The sequence below is a fragment of the Carcharhinus amblyrhynchos genome, chromosome 30, assembly GCF_965287045.1.
Source record: "Carcharhinus amblyrhynchos chromosome 30, sCarAmb.v2.hapA, whole genome shotgun sequence".
NCBI lineage: Eukaryota > Metazoa > Chordata > Chondrichthyes > Carcharhiniformes > Carcharhinidae > Carcharhinus > Carcharhinus amblyrhynchos.
Genome location: NC_137353.1, coordinates 27520345 through 27527670, shown reverse-complemented (window position 1 = coordinate 27527670; position 7326 = coordinate 27520345).

The window sequence follows — 7326 nt, the reverse complement described above, 5'->3', positions numbered from 1 at the left end:
TGGCGACTAGGGAATTTTCACAGTAATTTCATTGCAGTGTGAGTGTAAGCCTACTTGTGACACTAATGAATAAATAAAGAATGACCCACTATCAGACAGGTGGCATGTCTGAGGTGAGAGTGGCACTCCTGCACCTCAGTGGGAGGAAGCACCACCCTCCAGGGATGCTAGCCTCTCTGATTGACTGGCAGTTCTAACAGCCCTAGCAGAACCAATACTGTGTGATGGGCACTGCCAGGACTGCAAACAGTCCCATGCATGAAGAGGGCATGGCTTTAGGGGAGAGAGAGCCTGCCCACCCCTGCATACCTGCCCAGGCCAACCCTATTACAATGTGTGGGCAACTTGTTATCCACGTCACTTAACTTGGTGACACGCTCAATCGACCCTTAATTATTTATTTAAACATGCTGGCTGGGCTGCCAATTTTAGTGCCCCATCCATCCACCATATTAAGGGGGATAGGTCAGGAGTGGACAGGAGGTTGGTGGGAACGTCACGCCTCATATTTTACATATTGCCCCCACCTCCCACACACACTCCCCCCCCGATGAAGGGTCTGTAAACCCAACCCTATGAATACTGGAGCATTCTGACTGAAAACCTTCAGTGTCCTTCCACAATGCTTCAGAAGACTGGATGGAGATAAGCAATGCACACACAAAGTAGGATGTTATTTGGGAGATAGAGAATCAGGATATTATATTGAAGAGAATATGAGAGTGGGGGAAAAAAATTGAAAAATCATGGTCATTAAAAGGCTTGCAAACCATGTTTATCTGGTTTGCCTTGTCTGCCTATTCTGACCTGCCATTGGCACTCGCAAAAGCATTATTTCTATAATTGGGATGTTGTTTACAGCATTTCAGTGCTGTTCACAAGGTGAAAAGACAAAGGGCAGGATTTTCAAGCCCTCCACCCCCACCCCCCCTCCCCAGCTGATAGCGTGTCCCCCGTCAGCATCTGGACTCTCTGTGTGGAAGGGTCATTGACCCACAATGGCCTCTCCACCTGCAGCCTAGATGGACTGCAGTCTGGCTATGTGGCACCATCTTTTCATGTTGCCACTGAGGCCCGTGCTCCCACTACCATTCAATGAGGTGGGTGTGAGCAGTTCAGGATTCATGTACCCCGGTGGAGTGGATGAGGCCTTTCATCCATTTTGCTATTGCAGACTTCCTCCCCTGCTAGCACGGTCTGTTAGCTCCACTTCCTCCTTCCATCCTCTGGATAGAGGTCTCCGCTCCTGGCCTCCACTTCACTCAGCAGGACTCCCAGGGAAATGCCCCTGAATTTCAGAACCTTGCTCTTTGCGATTGACTGACATTCCCCGCCTTGAATCGTGGGCAAGTTGATGTCCGGGCACTTGTTGAATATGGTGCCTAGATATGATGGCTTGGCACATTCCCCCTGCCGTGCAAACCACCAGTTACATAAATAATGAGGCCAGTTTTTCATGATGTGGCACAAATTCCCACTGGTATCCATGGCGGAAAATATTCCTGGTTCCCACTCCCATTATCAGACTTAGTCCTGGGATGCAAAATTCCACCAATTGTATTTTATCAAGGCTCTTTCACAATCTGAGTGGATGAAGAAATGTTGTTCTGTGAAGTTTCCATTGTTAAATATGTTGCACTATACTCCCTTATTGCTCTTTCTTTGTTGCTGTTTGTAAGTCAGTCAGGATCAATATGAGTTCAATGACTCTGAAAGCCTGACTGGAAAGGAATATAGTTTATTACAGAATGCAAAGTAAAATCACCGCTGTGGTGTACACACACTAGTCACTGGGATTACAGTTCAGCAGGCCCAGTCCTGGGCCTGCCTTATAAAAGACTTGGATAATGAATTCTAGCTGGGCAGGAGACTGCCTGTTACCAGGGGAACTCATACTCAATGAGCCCCAAAGGGAGACCAATCATCCATTCCCTGTGGATCTCGTGGGTGTTGTCACAATGGGGATATGCAGATGTTTGTTGGATGTTAATAATCCTGCTTTGTGTCAGTGGGATCTAACTGAACCTTATAGCTATCAGGGTGTCTCTGGCATTACAGTCAGCGATGTTATTGGCCAATGCTGTAATGGGTTCACCATCCTCCTCTTCCTCCTCTCCCTTTACCGTTTCCTCTTCCTCCTTCCCAGATTGATCCACAGTCAATGCATGCTCTGTGTTTCATTCCTCTTGGTGCCTCAATCCTCGCTCTCACACATTGTTGTGCAGCGGGCAGCACTACATATCAATCTGGAGATGATGGCTGTTGTGTACTGAACAGCAACCTCAAATCTGCCCCTGCACCTCAAGGACATCCCGCTGGCTTACCCAGTGCATCTGAACATCAAATGGCTTTCATTGCACCATCCACAGGTTTAATTAGTTGGATTTCTGATGTGAGTCCTTAGCCAAGGGGGCTAGCCCTTGTCTCCTAGTAACCACCCCTTCAATCTGTTTCCAGTCTAAAGAGTTTGAGGAGGGTGAAAGCATCACAGCAAAAGTCCAAAGATGTTAGGTGAATTGGCCATGCTAAATTGCCTCTTAGTGCCAGGGAGATTAGGAGAATAAATATATGAGATTACAGGAATAGGACCTGGGCGGGATTGTTGTTGGTGCAGGCTCGATGGGCCAAATGGCCTCTTTCTGCACTGTAGATTCTATATAAACCTTTACTTATGAATGCGCACCAATTTACCATTGCTCCTGTGTCAATGCCATTGATAATGCCCTGCCCAATTGGAAATCAGCCAGGTATGCCAACACATTCTGACAGGCATTGGCGCAAGTGGAATTCACATAATTGCCAAATAACCCATGAGTGACCCACCAAATGTATTCTTATGCACCTGACTGATAGATCCTAGCTACACCTCGAGGAGAGGCCTATCCAATTGGCAGCAAAAGCATTTTCACAGGTCTTTCTCAAGATGGTGTCTATCACCACCTGATCTTAATCTTGGGGTGCTCTGCCAACAGCTCAATGAAGCTGTGCCTGTACAACCCTGTTAGATTGTGCCTCCTGCAACCTTGATCCATCTGCTGTCTCTATCTCCACTGTTACCCTCCTCTCTACTGATCAGCTGCAAATCTCTCCATCTCTTCTTGTTTTTGCTCTGCTATTCACGTTGTTCTCATTTGCTCCTGGGGCTACCAAATAAACCTGTTGGGCTTTAACCTGGTGTTGTGAGACTTCTTACTGTGTTTACCCCAGTCCAACACCGGCATCTCCACATCATGGCTTCGATTCATGGCAGCCATTTTGTGATCCTGAAGGTTAATATCTCCAAAATGCAGGGATTATCCTCTTCCCACAAGTAGTCCCAATGGAAGGTAAGAAAACAGCTTCCAGGACAGAGTATTTATTGCTGTTGCCTGTCTGGTTTCTTCTGAACCTCACAGACTAACATTCTTATCTTGGCTTGGTTTTGATGGCATGTTTCAGGAAACCTGCACGGTACGATGGCACTGTGGTTAGCACTGCTGCCTCACAGTGCCAGAGACCTGGGTTCAACTCCAGCTTTGAGTCACTGTCTGTGGAGTTTGCAAATTCTTCTTGTGTCTGTGTGGGTTTCCTCCGGTGCTCCAGTTTTGTTCAAAGATGTGTAGGTTAGGTAGATTGGCCATGGCAAATGCGAGAGGTTACACGATTCGGAAGGGTGGGTCAGGAGGTCAGGGGGTCAGGAGGGTGGGTCTGGGCAAGATGCTCTTTCAGACAGTCCATGCAAATTCAATGGGCTGAATGGCCTCTTTCTGCACTGTAGGGATTCTATGGTACCACTACATAGAAGACTATTGAAATATTGTACCATTATTTAAAAAGGGTGTGAGGGATAGGGCAGAAAAATATAGACCAGGCAGTCTGGCTTCGATTGGGGGAAATTTATGGGAAATAATTCTGAGAGACATGATAAACCATCACTTCGAAAAGTATGGATAGTCAGCATGGTTTTGTTTGGGGAAGATCGTGCCTCACTAAATAAAATTTTTGAAGAATAACAGGAATGATTGGTGAGTGTTGTGTTGTTGATGTTGTCTACATGAATTTCAGTAAAGCGTTTGACAAGGTTCCACATGGCAGACTGGTCAGAAAAGTGAGATTCCATGGGATGAGGAGGAATGTGGCGAGCTGGATTCAAAATTGGTTCAGCAACAGGAAACAAAGGATAATGGTTGTTGAATATTTTTCAGAATGGAAAATGATTTCCAACGGTGTCCTACAGGACTCAGTGTTGGCACTCTTGTTGTTGTATCTACTGATGAATTTTAACTTAAATGTGGTGGCTAACCTGTTTTTTAGCGTTACCATTATTTCTTTCTAATTATATCTCTGAGCTTCTGACCTATACCTTGTAGTCCTTATAGAGTCATAGAGGTTTACAGCATGGAAACAGGCCCTTTGGCCCGACTTGTCCACGCATTACTGCCTGTATGTCATTTGGGGAAATTTGCAGATGACTCAAAAATTGGCCATCTGGTTGAGAGTGAAGAGGATTGCTGTCGCCTCCAAAATGGTATCGATGACTTGGCTGAGTGGGCAAAAAAACCGGCAAATGGAACTCAAGCCTGAAAAGTGTAAAGTAATGCATTTTGGGGACAGCAAACAAAGCAAGGGAATATTCAATAAATGGGGAGATATTGAGAAGGCTTGAGGAAATGACAGACATTGGGGTGAATTTCCACAGATCCCAGAAGGTGGCAGGTCAGGTGGACAAGGTGATCAAGAACGCATATGGAACGTTATCCTTTATTGAGTGAGGTATTGAATACAAAAACAGGGATAGAACATAGAACACTACAGCACAAACAGGCCCTTCGGCCCACAAGTTGCACTGATCATATCCCTGTGATGATGGAACTGTATAAAACGCTGGTTAGGCCACAGCTGGAATTTTGTGCACAGTTCTGGTCACCACAATACAGGAAAGGCATAATTGCTCTGGAAAGAGTGCAGGGGAGATTTACAAGAATGTTGCCAGAACTTGAAAATTACAGTTATGGGGAGAGATTGGATAGGCCAGGGTTGTTTTCCTTGGAACAAAGGAGGCTAAGAGATAACCTAATTGAGGTGTACGAAATTATGAAGGGCCTAGGTAGGGTGAAGATATGGCTATGCTTGGTGCGGTGTAAAGCCCTTCATATTGTAAGCGCTTGGGCACAGATTAGCGACCTATTCCAGGAATAATGCACTACAGAAACAAGTGAAAGTCTGTCCTACGCACAATTGGAATGTGGAAAGGTTGAGAGAGAGAGGGAGGAGTGATCAGAAAGACTTGATTCCCTTAGCTGAGGGATCAATTACCAGGGACCATTGATTTAAGGTGATTGGTATAAGGATTAGAGAGAAGATGATGAAAAGTTTTTTTCACCCAGAGGTCGGTGGGCATCTGGAATTCACTGCCTACATTGGTGACTGACGCTGAAATGCTAAACTCATTTAAAAGGTGCCTGGATCTGGATCTGAAGCACTGGAACCTGCAGGGCTATGGGCCAGGTGCTGGAAAATGGGATTACAATGGGCTAGTTTATTTTTTCTCTTTTTTTCGGCCACACAGACATGATGGCCTGAATGGCCTCTTTCTGCACTGTAACCTTTCAATAGTTCTATGGAAATATCACAGCCATTCAGGGATTTACATGTTCAAATCACGAACCTGCTTCTCCACATGGAGTAGCACTCATGAGACCGGTTGCACTTGAGTTAAGTCAGTGCATTGGAGGGCACTTCCAATCATTTCTTCCTGACATTAGCCCCTCCTCCTGTACCCCGAAAGACGCAGGCCGAAATTCTCCTGTTTTGTCCACTGTGGGAATCATAGCGAGCGAGACAGAAAACTCAGCAAGACCATTCAAAGGTCCCTTGAGCTGAGAAAGGAATTTCCCATCTTGGGGTGCGACAGCCGGAGAATCCCAACCACGTACTCCTCAATGTTAAAAATCTCCCCCATTATTTTCCTTCTGGTTTGAGATTTCAAGCTTGTGAATTGCAAAGTTAACATGCCACGGGTTTGAGAACAGCCATTTGGCCCATCAAGCTCATTCACTCCACAGCCCCCAAGCATGGCAGACCCATCCATGGATTCCTTCATTCCACCAAACAGCCATGATTCTTCCCAAAATCCCATGTGAATCAAACAGTTGTATTGACATATTTATGATGTAATTCAGATAAATGGAAGTAGTTGGCACTGGCATTACTTGTTTTGGTTAAGTTATTCGAACACAGGTGTTTCCTCTTACTTTCCATCCCACATTTTTCTTTCTCTGTGGGAACATTGAGACCTTTCCGAATTTTTATTTGATATCTTTGTATACTTTAGATAGTTGTCACTTTCTCCCAACTAAGCATCATGCAACCTTCGAAAGGAGGTCAGACAGAACTTTTGAGCACGTCACTTATTACAAAATTCTTAATTGTATGGTACTTTAGATAAGTGTGTAGCATTTGTCCTCTGAATCAAGCTTTTAAAAGTTTATTTAGCTGTGTCACAAATAGCTTTATATTAACACTGCAGTGAAGTTACTGTGAAAATCCCCGAGTCGCCATACTCTGGCGCCTGTTTGGGTCAATGCACCTAATCAGCACATCTTTTGGACTGTGGGAGAAAACCACAGGCAGCCACAGGGAGAACATGCAGACTCCACACAGACAGTGACCCATGCCAGGAATTGAACCCAGGTCCCTGGCACTATGAGGCAGCAGCATTAACCACTGTGCCGCCAACTCAAATCCTGCTCTAGGACTTGAATACATAGTTTAGACTTGATATAACAATAATTTGCACATTCTCCCTGTGTCTGCATTGTTTTCATCCGGGCGCTCCGGTTTTCTCCCACAGTCCAAATATGTGCAGGTTAAGGAAATTGGCCATGCTAAATTCTCCCTCTGTGTCTCTGAACAGGTGCTGGAGTGTAGCAACTAGGGGATTTTCACAGTAACTTCATTTCAGTGTTAATGTAAGCCTACATGTGACTAATAAATATACTTACTTAACTTAATTTGGGGAGGCAATGGCCTAATGGTATTACCACCAGACCATTAATCCAGAAACTCAGCTAACGTTCTGGAGACCTGGGTTCGAATCCCGCCGCAGCAGGTGGTGGAATTTGAATTCAATAAAAAATATCTGGAAGTAAGAATCTACTGATGACCACAAAACATTGTCGATTGTCGGAAAAATCCATCTGGTTCACAAATGGCCTTTAGGAAAGGAAATCTGCTGTCCTTACCTGGTCTGGCTGACCTGTGATTCCAGAGTCACAGCAATATGGTTGACTCTCAACTGCCCTCAGGCAACTAGGTATGGGCAATAAATGCTGGCCAGCCAGTGAT